The sequence below is a fragment of the Saccostrea cucullata genome, unplaced genomic scaffold (genome assembly GCF_032062105.1).
Source record: "Saccostrea cucullata isolate Sc308-1 unplaced genomic scaffold, CSIRO_AGI_Scuc_v1 ctg18102, whole genome shotgun sequence".
Lineage (NCBI taxonomy): Eukaryota > Metazoa > Mollusca > Bivalvia > Ostreida > Ostreidae > Saccostrea > Saccostrea cuccullata.
The window spans coordinates 808-16,939 of record NW_026922250.1 but is presented as its reverse complement, the minus strand read 5'-3'; the positions used below and the strand labels follow the sequence as shown (position 1 = coordinate 16,939).

Here is a 16,132-nt window from a genome sequence, read left to right as displayed (position 1 = left end):
GTATTTTTTGTGACAAGACCTTTCTTTGGGTACCACCAAATTTGACCTTGGAGTTTGACCCACTTTAAAACAAAAATTCTCAAATTTTTCTTTGCCATATTTTTTGAACAGTAAATACCATGACATTTATACTTCACATATATATTCCTTGTAGACAGACCTTTCATTGGATACCAACGACTTTTACCTTTTGACTTTGACCTTGAAGATTTTTGTTCTGTGAAAAAAAATTAACCTTGGCGATAACTTTTGAACGGTAAGAGATAGTACTTTCATACTTCACATATGTAATCCTTGTGTCGAAAACCCTTCATTGGATACTAAGAACTTTGACCCCTTGATCTTGGAGTTTGACTTACTTTTAAAAAGCAAACCTTGACCATAACTTTAAAAGGGTTAAGGCTAGCGCATTCATACTTTACATATTTCATCCTTGTGACAACACCTCTCTTTGGGCACCACCAAATCTAACCCTTTGACTTTTTACCTTGGAGTTTGACCCTCATTTCAAAATTGGTAACATTGACCATAACTTTTGAACAGTTAGGGCTATGGCTTTCATACTTCACATATGTCTTTTTTGTGGCAAGACCTTTCATTAGATACCAATGACCTTGACCTTTTGAACTTGGATATTTCCGTGATTATAAAAAAAACTTTAACCTTGGCCATGCCTTTTGAACGCTTAGTGCTAGTGATATCATATTTCACGTATGTATTCCTTGTGACAAGGCCTTTCATTTGATATCAAGAATTATGACCCTTGTACCTTGTCCTTGGAATAAGACGTACTTTTTAAGATTGATAACCCTGGCCATAACTTTTAAAGGATTAAGTTTAGGGTTTCCATACTTCACATATGTATTCTTTGCTTTGTGGCAAGACCTTCCATTGGATACTATTTGCCTTGACCGTGGAGATTTTCGTACCTCTGAAAAAACTTTAACCTTGGCCTACTTTCAATTTTTTCACATTTGTATTTTTTGAACAGTAAATACCAGGACATTTATCCAGTGAGAATACCCTTCTTTTGATACCAGTATATTTAATTTGCATAAAAGAAAAGTTTAACCTTTGCCATACGGGGGCATCAGTGTTTCACAAACACATCTTGTTTTGTTTTTTTTTAATATTGGTTTTTAAAGAAGTTGTACAAGGTTTTTTTGCCTTGTCAATTTTTTATTAGTTTTTGTGTCCCCGTAATCGAAGATTCGGGGGTACATGTATATATTTTGACCTCAGGCTGTCTGTCTGTTTGTCCGCAAAAACTTTAGCCTTGCCCATAACTTTTGGTAGGATTGGGCTGTGGCTTTCATATTTTTACAGATGTATACCTTGTTACAAGACTTTATTTTGGGTACCACCCTATTTCACCACTTGATTTTGGAAAACACACACACTCAGAAACTTTAACCTTGATCATAACTATTGAATGGTAGGGCTTTCATACTTCACATGTAGCCATTGTGACAAGACCTTTCAACGGGTATATTTTTTACCTTTTGACCTCGACCGCAGAGTTTGACCCACTTGATCAAACCACTGTTAAAAACTGCAGAACGTAACCTTGGCCTTAACTTTTGAACGGGTAGTACTACCAAAGGACTTTCATATTTCACGTGTGTATTCCTTGTGACAAGACCTTTCTTTGGAAACAAAACAAAATTTTACACACGATTTAGTAATGTTTTTATTCAGTAACAGACTGGGGTTAATGGAAGGTCAAGATTAAAAATGAATTTAAGGTCATCATTTTAAATATAGTGCATTTGGAAAGGTTTTGTCGCAGGCAAAACACTAGCTTTAGAACTATGGCTCTCTGCTTGAGAATTTTTTTAAAATTTTTTTTTTTATTTTTTTTATTCACACAACAAACAGCATTATATACATATTTCAAAAGAAACAGAAAGATGTGTTTTTTATTTTAAGAAAGAAAGAGCAAGAGAGAGAGAGAGAGAGAGAGAGAGAGAGAGAGAGAGGTACGTGAGCAACAGAGAGCGAGAAAGAGAGAGAGAGAGTGTATGTAAAGGTTCTATTTAAGAAAATAGCAGATTCCATCTGTTCCACTGGGTATCAAACTTTTCCTTTTTACCATTCTTATAAGAGATAATTTTTTGTGTTTCAGAATGATATTTCATTTGTGATATTGCATTTTGTACATTAATAGGTTTCTTTGTGCACCTTGCAGTATAAATATAGTATTTAAGTCAAAGAAGAATAGCATTTTGAATATCAATATTTTCCTCAATTAATCCTAAAATGAAAGATTTCTTAGTAACATTTCTCATTAGACCAGTTTTATCTTCAAACAAAAGCATAAATTCTTCAAGAAGAAGTGGTGTATTATCACATTCCAATAGAAGGTGTTCTATTGTTTCATCCTCAGTATGACAAAAAGTGCATAATTTACAGTCATTTTTTTTTAATTTTGAATAAAAATAAATTTGTTGCTAAGATTTTGTTTAAAATCCTATATTGAAACCATTGAAATCTACAGTCTTTTGTTACCCTAAAGGGTATCATGTGATTTTTTTTTTCCATTCCTGAGTTCCATCTTCTAAAAGCTCACTCCAATACGTTTTACCTGCTGTGACAGAAGAATTTAGATTAAGGATTTCATAATAGCATTTGGATTTTCTACATTTCATTGCTCTGTAGATAGGAGACGTTATTATGGGATTAGTGAGCTTTCTTTTTGTTTTTTCCTGACCATTGTTTTTCATCCAATCCTTTATAGCATGAATAATACTACTGAATTCTAAGAAATTAATCTTTATATCTGGATAGGTGTTGCAGAAAGGCTCATAGGAAAATAGTGAACCATCTTCATTAATAATATCATTAATTTGTCTTATGTTGCTGTCAAACATTTGTTTATTATAAAATGGTTTTCCACCAATATGCAAATGTGGATTGTAAAATAGTGGCGAGTCACCAGCAACATTAAACTTTTTCTCAAGATTTTGTAACATTATCCAGGACTTAAAAACATTTATCCAAAATTCATTTTTTAATGTTTTTAAAAAAGTTGCAGTATATTCAATTGCACAACTTATAAATTTGTTCAAATTAAATATAGGAATGAGGTCTTCCAACCCCCTATTTGTAAAGATTAGATGTCTTATCCAGAATAATTTCATGGAGGCTATGAAAGATGTCAGATTTAACATTTTCAAACCCCCCTCGTCATATTTTTTCACAATTACTGCTTGAGAAAATTGAGACAGATAAGCTGATGGGCTTAATCTGTTCATATTTTCTCAAGCAGAGAGCAACCTTTTTGCAGCTAACAAAACACTAAACACTAGTAAACCCCCCCTTTTTTTCGTTCAAAAGCCAAATGTAATTGAAACTCCAATACAGGAGCAATCAGAGCTTAATGTAATAATATTTAATTAATTTATCTATTTATTTTCGTTTTGATTTTGCAGGCTATAATTACTTTTTGCATATTTCTACATGAATGTAACATACGTTAGAATGGAAACAAATAGGAAACTGCAAACAATACAAGTAATTTAGAAATAACTCTCAAAATAAAAATCATTTTTACTTCATTTTAAAAGGAGCATTTAGAGAAACATGTAGAGAAATGTGTATCAGAAAAAACAGCACATCTACAACCATGGCCTCTATGAACATGTATATTGTCAGAGTATTATAAAAGTGATCAAGTATAGTTAGAAAAAATATATATAAAGACAATATACAAGATAAAATCTTTTTAACATGCTAGCAATCTGTTCTACAGAATTTTTGTACATTTACTTCTTATCAAATCAAATATTTAACCGAATGAAGTACAATATTCCAAATAAAATGCATGTGTATTTCACCGGATGAAGTACAATATTCCAAATAAAGGGTAAAATGATCATCTATACAGCCATGTATTTAAATTTTTAAAAGGAAACAAAAGAGTAGATGAAATTTTGATTAGGTTAATAGTCTATATATAGCAAACAATTGAATTCTCAATTGAGTCAATAGTTTTCTATAGAAAGTTACAGAGAAAAAATCTCATATACAGCTCAACCCACTTTTTAAACTCACATGGATTTTCGAACAAATTAAGGTCACATTTTTCTTGCAATAATATTTAAAATTATCAAGCTTCTGGGGGAGGTATAATCTTCATATTATCAAATATGTCATGTTAAAGGTGCATATTCTCTAAAATCATTATCTAAAGTTTTAAAGATCGATGTTTTAAAAGGGAATGTGTTTATAAATTGTATGATGTTACATCTGTATGATGCTACCATAGTTTTACACACATTGATTAATCGAGCTTTCTTTGATTCTTTTTAGTTGAAATGTTCATATTGATTTCTTACAAATGAGTATTTTTCTAAGTAGTGTGCACATTTTCCTTATTTGTCCTGATTTTGTCGAAATACAGCGCCGAAAAATGACAAAACTGCACAAAGAAATCATGTCAAAGGATAAATAATAAAGCATTGTTTTTCTTTCAACGTAGTAAATTGTTACGATTGAAAAGAAAATTATTTCAAATTATGATTTGAAACTTTGAAATTTTTCCTTGGAAGATATCTTTCATGATGCTGGATTTCAGAAAGTTAATCTGAAAAAATGCTTTTTAACATGAAAAGCAGTCGAACAAACGAGAAATACTTTTGTTATCTTGCGCCTTAGTGTCATATTAATGTACAGATAATACAGAAGTTACATAAACTGCACTGTTTCTATATTTAGGCAAGGCAAAAGTTTGCTTTAAAACGAACGGATTCAAGGACAGCTGCATTTGACGAGAAACCATTAAAAAACCATTTGGGAACTGTCATAATCTATCATCCAAGAGCATATAAAAATCCTACCAATTACTATGTGTGAATTATATTTAAAGTAATAGAATAAGATCAAAATTGAGCTATAAATCACTTTTAAAATACATTTTGTTGTCACGTTACACAATTTTGCATTATAACAATGTGACCTTAATTTGTGCGAAAAACCATGTGAGTTTAAAAAGTTCGTTGAGCTGTACAGTGTATCTAAGTCGTATAATCATGACAACCCTAAATTTTAACATACACATCTTCACTCTACATATTAATTACATGTACTTTTACGACTTTCTCAAAAATTAAAAAAATATATTATGCCTAAAAAAGTAAAATGTAAAAAAAACATAACCACATCAAAAATATGTTGCAGTAACAGAAAACTAAAAAGAAAAATAATGGATATGACATAAAACAAATTCATGTATGAATACAAAATAATACAATATATAAATATATAAACTGTACACAAGTGACGAGGACACATATTATACACATGTAAAAGGATATATCTACTAATGATTAGTCAAATGAAATCAATTAGATATAATTCCTGACACCAGTAGAGTCTTCCAAGTAGTTTTTAATATCACTCCAATGACTTTTCCACTGTTAGAAATTCCTACAAAATAATAATAAAATAACTGCAACATAGTCAAAGTTCTGAGAATTTTACGTTTTCTCAAGTAATGATAATCATTTTGATTGTTATGGTGTAATTTCAGCATTCAGAGGGGTAACAGTGTTTTTTTAAACAAAATATTTCTGATGTTAAACAACATATTAAGCATACTGTGATAGATACACATTGCTCAAACAGAGATGTTTAATAGAAAACTCTTACAAATGAAAAGATACTACAGTCAAACTTTAGTATCTCAGATACTGATCACTCAAATACCACGGATATGTCAAAGTGATTTGCAAGTCCTAACCATATTTTCTTTAAGTTGATTGATTGTATACTGTTTAACGTCCCTCTCCAGAATATTTCACTGATTTGGAGACGTCACCATTGCCGGTGAAGGGCTGCAAATTTGGGCCTATGCTCGGCACTTACGGCCTTTGAGCAGGGAGGGATCTTTATCGTGCCACACCTGCTGTGACACGGGGCCTCGGTTTATACGGTCTCATCCGAAGGACCACCCCATTTAGTCGCCTTTTACGACAAGCAAGGAATTTTGCCTTCTATTATCTATAAAATAAAATTCTCAAGTTTTTATTTGGCACTATTGAGTTTGATATAACAAGGTTAGACTGTAGATACACTGTACATACTTTGATCCCTGTTTGACACCACATACAGCAGCAGCGAGAGGTTCTATCCTTGAGCACATATCCATGTCTCTCATAAAGGTGCTTAGCCCGATTGTCACAGGCTACCTTAAGGTAAATTGACTGCAATAAAGAACAAGGTGCAATTATTATAAAAACTGACTTGGATGAGGAAATAACTTTATTTATTTAATCATGTTTGCAAATATATTTCAACATTAGGAAAAATATGGAAAATTCTCATGTAAATTGCATATGTAACCACCATCTGTTTGTAATTTTTCTTAATTTAATTTTGTTTTATTGAAACATACTTAAGATACTTATAGAAATGCATTTTGATTAAATTTCAGAAAGTGTCAAAAATTAAGAAAAATTTAAAAATTTATACAGCATTACTTCCAGTAGAACAAGCAAATTTGAATGTTAAATCTTTTGCCTATAAAAAAATCAAACAAATTCACCATACCTTGCATCCTTTTCTCCTTGCATCGGCATCAGCTGCGTCTAGCATAACTTTTCCTACACCCTTTCCCGAAATTTGGCATCTACACCAATGGCATCTAAATAGCACTTTCCTGGTGGGGCCTTCTCACCCCCTAAAGCACAATCCATACACACAAGCCTACAATGATACTCTGACCGTTTGATTTAAATGCAAACAATATTATTGGTTATTAAAGTGTAATGAATGTAAAATAAGAAGAAAAGTGAGAGGAGGGGGGTAATGAAATTAAAAAAAAATGTCCTCACCCACAAATATCTGTACATCCAAGTGGGGGCATGTCCTCCTCTCTCTCCCTGTTTAAAAACAAACAAACCTTTAGTATCTTTATACTATATTATAAATCTTTTTTCTCCTCTTAATTAATTCTGTATTTGAAATCATCTTATATTTTCCTTCTTATTTATAATTTTTATTTTATGACTAGACTGGTGTCTTGTTAAACTGAATGAAATTTGTTTAAATAGTAAATATTACGGGAAGATTTCACTATCTCCATTGTAAACCAGGACACAGGCGCAGGCCCTTTCCCCTTCATACTCCCCCCACCAGATTTCTCTCGTAATACTCCGGGGGTAGATTTCTCTCTGTTCATCAAGAACTGTTCATCAAGAATTGTTCCATGTCGGGAAGGCTGTGTAAAATATAATAGAAAGATCAATTAAAAAAAAACAAATTACTAATCTTAATTTTCTTAAAATTAAGTTAATTTTTCAATGAACAGAAATCACACATACAAGAAATGTAGAAATAGGTATTTAATAAACAAAGGGTATTTTCAAAAAATAGGCCCATGTACTGAGGAGTTCTAATGTAAAGTTTTAAAATAAAATCAAAGTAGTAAAAAATTTTCCCAGTTAACATAGTGAATTACCATTTTACAGGTAAATAGTTAGAGAATTTATGCATACCTGCGTTTACTTGTAGCATAGACAAATTTTCCTTCAAAGGCTTCGACTAACACTCTTGCAAAGAATTTGAAGTCCTCCTCTGAGTTCCTTAAACGTCTTATAGTAACAGGGCCACTCTTAAGCAGCACAGAATCAGGGCCACTCTGGTCTGAGGCCTGAGGTTGTTGAGTTGTCACTGCTGCCATTGTTAATTGTTAATTAATGATTTCTAATTACTGTTTTATTTTTTTTTATCTTGCCCTTCCTCTAGAGGAACACTGAAAGAAAAAAAAATTAAAAGCTTAGTATGTTTAGGTGCATGGGAAAAAATGGCTGACATAACATGTCTAATTAGAGGGAAAATGTGATCCCTGAGAATAATTTATAACTGTTTTACATGACTTAAGTGTGAATATTCTGCAGAAAAATAGTAATCCAATGCTATCAGTCTGCGCAATATCATTGATTACATTTTGCTGACTGTACCGAAGCAAAAATAAGAAAATAACAATTTCCTGTCAGGCTAGCAAAGAGAAAAAAAACAACAAATTAATTTCAAATGCTGGGACAGTAAGAACATGCAATTTTTTCTTACCTTAATTTACCTGCATTCTATTTTAAGTATATCCTTCGCTTTAGGTATTACAAATATGTACTATAGGTAGTCTGCAATTATTGAAACAAAAAAGATAGGTTTCTTTTTTAGTTAACAGTACATTTTGTAAAAGTTCTGAAGAATGTCTACAGTCTGTAGATCAGTCAATGTCTCCTAAACACTTAAACAGTAAAAATCCTGGGTTTTTTTTCCACAGAAATCAATAAATAATGCATCTCAGATTCATTTTTCACTGTTTCAGTTCTAATTTTGTTTATATGTCTCTGTGCAGGTACTAGGCAAATGTCTCTGAAATACAACAGGAGATTTAACCATACATCATTCTACATATACAGGTAGTCAGGTGTAAAATTCTAGTACAGTTCTAGTAGCAGTATATTTACATACATGAATTCACTCTAGTACACATGGGTATTTAAACTAGGATGTTCATTTTCTAATGTTTCGAGTACTTTAATACATGTATATCTATAACTTCTTGTGTTTAAATACTTGGTTCAAATTTATTGCATCTATAAATTTTTCCACATGTCAAATTTGCGGAATTTAACTTTTCTTTGTCATGTTGTATCTTACAATGTACTCAATAAGTCGCATGATACTAGGGTTAATTGGTCTGGAAGGTATGGGAAGCAGGTAAAAAACCAGAATTGTGGAAGAAGAATACATCTTACAAATTTAAATTAAAAGGAGGAATACCACACAAAAATTGTATTTCAAAGATCTTTAAGACATCCCTAAACCAGTAGTTTCAGCATTGAAAGGCCGAAAATTAGCTTTTAGTTATTTTTAAATGATTTTTTTGTATTATTTCAAAGAAATGGAAAAAAAATGATAAATTTCTATATAAGATGCTTTTTGGTTAAAAATTTGCCATAAATTAGTTCATCATATGAATATGGCACAGCGCCAAATGTAATGGGATAGGAAATTTAAGTACAGCGGACCAGACTGAAATTTGAACCTGGGCCCCTGAATCTAGGTGCTCTACCGACTAGTCTAACAATAAAACCAGGCTGACCACCACACAAACTTACCAACACATTAGATTAAACAATAATTGATTTTTATATACAATTTTTTAATCTCTGTTGAGATTCTGCTGGGCTAGATATTTGGACTGACGCCCACATAATCTCTGGACAGCCATTAATATTTCATGTCTGGAAATCAAGTCCCATTGACTTTGGCCGAGTATTATACATAAAAATACTCACTGAAATTTCAGTTTTAAATATGGCTCCTGTAACGAAATTGTCTACCTCCTCAAATAAAAGAGTTCTTATATAGTCTGTTTTTACCCTATTAATTGATGTTCAATAGCCACAGAAGACATTGGTTCAGATTCACCAAGGGTAAAAACAGACTATACGAACTCTTTTGTTTGAGGAGGTAAACAATTTCGTTACAGGAGCCATATTTAAAACTGAAATTTCAGTGAGTATTTTTATGTTGGGATTTACATGCCTAAAAGGTAAGCAATGTCGAAATAAAAGTGATAGAGAGTCAAATAAACAACCAAATGACTTAACTGAAGCGAGCAGCTGTGTGGCTTAGGTGAATTATTCTTGCTATAGTTGGCCGAAGTTGGGACTTGATTTCCGATACATGAAATATTAATAGCTGTCCAGAGATAATGCGGGTGTCAGTCCAAATATCTAGCCCAGCAGAATCTCAACAGAGATTAACATTTTTTTATGACCAAACTTGCAACTGACTACCTGGTAAATATGACGTCACAATACAGAGGCGCAAATATTCAAGAGTACGACATTTTTTGTGATCAAACAGCCACAGATAGGAGAGAGCTAGATGCGGACTCCGGACATGGCTTGAGACGGTGATTTGATATGGGAACTCCCCTATTATTCTTTATATACTCGATTTTGCTAAGATTGCCTCAAGTCCCTGTGCATCTCCCTGTCTTTCCCATTCACAACTTCGGTACACTAATTTGTTAAGTCATTGGAAATAAAAAAATAAATGAATATCAAAAAGGTCATTGAACTCTGACCAATGATTGCACGACGTGACAACCAATGCTGTCTACCTAAACAATTAAAACGACTGAACATACACATTGTTCGATGTGTTGTCAAAGACAAATGTATGATTTCAAGTGGTTATTCCGCAATTCTGTCTGAATTATTCGGTTTAAATCAAATTTGCATTTTAGCATGCTTAGAGACGAATAATTTGTTTACTTACAGTACAAGATTTTACGTCTGCACTCAAACCTCAAAGCATTGTTTATTGTATCAAAGGGGGTTGCGAAATACAGGATATTCCGATCGCCACGAAGTGTAAAACCGAAACACGGTAAAATTCACTTTCCCGAGTTTCATGTTAGGTAAAGGGGGTGGGTGGGGGTGGTCACATATGTACTTTATGGTCTATGTGAGCATTCACTGATTGAAAAAAAAAAAACAACAAAAGAAAATGTGTCTTTTTCTATTATTTGAATCATGAGATGAATGCTAGACTATATATAGAGTCTGCTCGTTACGAAGCAACGGATAGGAGCTGCGAACAGGAAGAAAAGACCTTGGGCATGTAGTCAAGGTCAAACCGAGGTAATAAGCAATCTTGTACGGTGGTATAACTTACAATGTTTCTCCAGTAAAAAGACATTAAGGAATGTGATCCTGAACGTGTCCAAATAATTACCGTGACCTTGCATTAACCCATGACACACTCTGGTTATGAGCATACTGTATGGATTTCAACTGACTTAACAAATTCACACCTGTTCTCTCTGACCATACATCCAGTCAAAACAACTTATCCGTAGCAATTTTGAACTTGAGACAAGGGCATAACACAGGCTCTGATTCACAATAGTATACAGTGTAGAAAGACAGTAAGAAATTAATATACAGTTTTTTGTCCAGTGACCTCGAACTTGTTTCTGACTTGATAACCTCAAACATGTTCTTTCAAATCATACATCAAGTCAAAACATCAAATCCTCTGTTGTCATAATTTATTTTTTTTTCAACTCAATGATTTGAAGATTCATTGTGAATGTTTTAATATTGAACAAAATGTGTTTGTTAAACATTGACACACCTGTAAGGCAGCTTTACAAAGGTTAAAGTTTCTCAAATGCAAAGCAACTCCAAGGTGAAAGACAAAAGATAAAAAAGGATGTTACCTGACGATCTTGTGTCAGCAGGCACGTAGCAACAGGGGGGCCAGGCCTCCTCACTTTTTTCCCCAACATTACCTTTACTATAGAAAATGTCCATCGAAAAGGTGGTTGCCCCCCCCCCCCCCACTGTTCACCATTGTATATTCATAGGAAGGAAATATAGGAAAAAATTGGAAGTTAAAGGAAGTTGGCCCTGAAAAAAAGTTGGCCTTTAAACCCCCCCCCCCGCACGAAATAGGATTTTCGAGTTTGGGCAATTTCCATTTTTTTTTTTTTTGCTTTTCAACTTTTATAGGGAAGTAAAAAAAAAAATTCTCACTTTCAAAAACGATGCTAAATTTTCTCACTTTCAAAAACGATGCTACGTGCCTGCTCAAGGAATATAAATGTGAAATAACAAACTTAAATTAACCCTAGCACTAACTGTTGGAAAGTTACGGCATCGATTATAAGTTTTTTGAAACATGTCAAACCCTGAGGTCAGGGACAAATGGTGAGAATTAATGGAGCCCAAGGGAAGGTATTGTCACACGAAATAGACATTGAAATAATATGAAAGGCCTAGCACCAATTATTAGTAATCAGATTTATGGAATACTAAATATGGCACGCCAAATTCACAAAAATGAGCTAATCATAGTTTCACAATTAATAAACTATGTTTATTGGTTGTGAACTATAGTTTACGGGCTGTAAACTATAGTTAACAACGTTAATCTATATTTTACATCTATAAACCTTAGTTAACGCGATAATCTATGTTTCACAACCGTAAAGTATACTTAACACTGAAAACGATCATTTGCGATTGCAAAGCATAGATTATCTGATAAATACAGTTTCACGATTTGTAAACTATAGTTACAACTCTTAACTATAGATAACTGTTAACTGATAAATATAGTTTCGATTTGTGAAACTATGATTAACAACTCTTAACTATAGTTAACTGTTAACTGATAAATATGGTTTCATGATTTGTGAAACTATGATTAACAACTCTTAACTATAGTTAACTGTTAACTGATAAATATAGTTTCGATTTGTGAAACTATGATTAACAAATCTTAACTATAGTTTACGGTTGTAAATTATAGTTTACATTTATCAACAAAATCTAATGTTAACACTTTATTAAAGACAGATAAACTTAGATTAGCATTCGTAAACTATAGTTAACAACCGTTAAATATAGTTTTACAGATGAAAACTATAGTTAACGAATTGTTAACTAAAGTTTACGGTTTGTAAACTATAATTTACAGTCGATAAACTTAGTTTATCAACTGTGAAACTATGTTTAGCTCATTTTATATCTTTATTAAAAGTGAGTAAAATTCCAAAGTCAAGGTCATAGGGTTAAAAATATTTATTCTCAAAGAAAGGTCTTTTCAGTAAGAATTTCAGATGCAACGTGTAATCCTTAGCACCAACTATTCAAAATGTATGGCCAAGGTTAAAGTTGGTTAAAAATTTTGCTAAGTATTTTGCTAACGCAATTATGAAATTTCATATGAAAGTCATCATTCCAAACAATCAAAAGTAATGGGTAAAGTTTAGGTTTTGTGGACAAACTTAAACTAAGTCAGACAAATGGAGGGATCGACCGGGCAAAAACTACATGCCACGTAAAAAATAATTCATTGTAATTTCCAATAAAAAATTTAGAAAAGCAGTCATGACTATGAGAGCTTTTTTCCACATCAGACCAAAAAAAAATGTATCCTGATTGCCTAGTCTTTCCGAAAACGGTAATTTGTATGATCATGGCCTCTTCTTTAAAATAACGTTAAATTTAACATAGGTATCGGGAATACTTTTCATGCAAATTGAATTCCACGAAAATACTTTATTTTCTACATAATTCTATTAGAGCAGTCAGTTACGGAAAAATAAAGCTGAAAGTAATGGCGTCATGATAGATTTTAGTTTAACAAGTTGAATATATTATCAAATACATGTACGTATACATGATGATTTTAACAACGTTCAGCTACTATATTAACAGTGATGTGTCCTGAGTATTTTAAATAAGTTGAATAATATGTACAATGCACATTCACAATTATAAACATTCAGTAACACATGTACCATATCATGAATTTATAGACCCTTTTCCTATAACATGTTTTGCCTAAGAGGTTGAATAATGAAGAGACTTACAATATCGTGGTCATGGGGAATAACTCTTGCTTAAATCACCTCAACGGAAAACACTATCAATATTTTCATAATCCATTGTAACGGGAGAGGAGAAAATGCATGCAGCGGACCAGACCGGGATTCGAACCCGGGCCCCCTGAAACTCCGGTCAGGTGCTCTACCAACTGAGCTATCTGGCCACCAGCGATCGAACCCGGCTGACCGCCACATTCCTCCCTCCTTACAGGTCTTTGGTCCTCCAAAGACCCCAACCCAGGCTCATCCCTGGCAGGTCTTTCACCTGTAAATTCCAGGGCATGGAACGGCACCAAATGTAACGGGAGAGGAGAAAATGCAGCGGACCAGACCGGGATTTGAACCCAGACCCCCTGAAACTCTGGTCAGGTACTCTACCAACTGAGCTATCTGGCCACTGGCCATCGAACCGGCTGACCACCACACCATATTTATTATTCACACCGATTTCGTTGAAAATCTGAAGGAAACAAGATGTGTTTGTGAAACACTACTAGTATACCCCCAGCGGCAACAAAGTTCAAATAATCCACTCTTAGCATATAGGTCAAGGTCAAACATCAATGACCTTGATTTCATTTGAAAGGGCTTAATTAGTGGAGTATGAAGTCTCTCTCATGGTTCAAAAAAGTTATGGCAAAAGTTCGAAAAAACTATTTTTAGCATATAGGTCACAATGAAGGTCATTGACCTTGATGTCATTTAAAAAGCTATTAGTGGAGTAAGCATACCAAATATGAAGTCTCTATCTCTCATGGTACAAAAGTTATGGCCATGGTTAAAGTTGACAACAAACAGCTGAACAGACAGGACAAAAACAATATACAGTGTACACCTCAATATACGCCAAGGATAAATCAATGCGGGTGCATAAATCTTGATGTTCTTATTTGTTAACTTTTTGACTAGTAGTGATACATATATCCAAGATTCAGGGGCCACAACAAGAAATCCAAGTTTAACATTGTAATATACAGATATATAGGCAAAATATTTAAAAATCTTCCTCTCAAGAACCACAGGGCCAGAAAAGTTGAAACTTACATTGAAGCATCCAGGTGTAATGTAGAATCTAAATTGTTCAAAAAATTAACCATCGGGGGAAGACCGGTGCCATTGCAAGGGAGGATACCTGGTGAAGAACAGCATGGCCAAAGTTACTCAGGTGAGCATTGTAGCCTTGGACCTCTTGTTATATTTTGCATTGTATTACAAGTACAATAATCTAAGATGCAAAGTGCTTTCCACTTTTTAATATGCTTTCAAAAACCAACAAAAATCAAAGAATTTCGACACTAAACATTTTATTAACAAAAGTATATATATTAATATTACATATGTAAAATGACAACTAGATGAATTGCGTTGAAGTTTTCTGAATGTTCCTCTTACAGTCTCTATGATCTGAAAGATAAAAGCATCATATACAATAGTAAACACATATATACTTACATGAATTAACATATAATTATATGTATATATATATATAATTTATACTTAAAATCATGTAGTTCATGAATTATATTTATTAGCAGCTACTCTAATCAGACAAAAAATAATCTTGTGGTCTTGTCACTTGGGTTCAAAATACTTGAAATTCCAAAAAAATCTCTCTTTTTTTAACGTACCGGTATATTTTTTCCATATTTTTTTCTTCAAACAAGGTATTCTAAATACATTGTTCATATTTAAATTAAATTTGATCTTTATCAAACATGTGAACCTTAAATCATAAATGAGTTTCATTCTTGTTAATACACACCTTCTTTTAAAGAAATTGGAGAAAATGTTGATAAACCATGATGTGTACTTAATATATACAATGTACATATACAACATAAAAATTGTGAAATGTTTCTTCATACCTTCTTCGCTAAACATAAATGCCAACCCACAATAATAAGAACACGACTCCGAATCCCATGAACACAGATGCTACCAGGGATACCAGTAATTCTTTGTAAAGGTCATTGGGTGAATTTGTTTGAGGTCACCCTCGTCATCTGATCCAGCTGTTAAGGTAAACTGTATGTAAGTTGAAGGGCATATTTGGCATGCGATCTGCAAGAGAAATGCATACGAAACTTTTCTAGTATGTCTACGATTTTGTTGGGTGACCACACCTGAACTTTTACTTTATAAAGTTTTTTTTCTTCATGTGACAGATTAATGAAATTTTCACTTTTCATGAATGCCTTTCAAAAGTGCCTAATTCTTTGGTCTTTTTGAAGTTTTATAAAACTGGAGTTTCATTTAGTAATTCTGTGGGATATCTCCATATTTGATGCAAATACTCTCTGACTATGGGGATTGGACAAAGACTAATAGATTAACAGTTTTCATAAAAAACAATATACACTGTATATATAGAATTGCAGTTTAAAAGGATACACAAAGAACCAGGCCATGAAGAAGATGCCTATTCCTAGAAGTACAACTGTCAAGTGTGGAAAAACAGCAGGGTTAATGGGACTGACGTAACGATTCATCATCTCCACTGTCATTTCCGCCTGCAAAAAAATGGAATATTATGGGTTATGAACAACATGAAAAAATTTAAACTTTTTGTGTTCTATTACAATAAATCTGATCAAGAAGTAAGACATCAAAGTGGTATTTTGACCATGATGATCTTAACTATGGTCTGGTACGTGTCTCTATGAATCTCATAATAGTGAGCACAGTGAGCAGTCATACAGGGATAGAAACTCC

General features: G+C 33.0%; 1 long non-coding RNA gene and 1 pseudogene across 1 annotated transcript; both read right to left on the bottom strand.

Annotated features, from left to right (window-relative positions):
- Window positions 1-5,141: 5,141 nt before the first annotated feature.
- On the bottom strand, window positions 5,142-7,130 carry LOC134261466 (uncharacterized; annotated as a pseudogene).
- Window positions 7,131-14,707: 7,577 nt separating this feature from the next.
- LOC134261467 (uncharacterized) lies at window positions 14,708-15,384 on the bottom strand. Its single transcript, XR_009990821.1, has 2 exons — window positions 15,286-15,384; window positions 14,708-14,824 (listed from the first exon to the last, which is right to left on the bottom strand). It is a non-coding gene; the product is annotated as an uncharacterized LOC134261467 (long non-coding RNA).
- Between the last annotated feature and the right edge of the window lie 748 nt (window positions 15,385-16,132).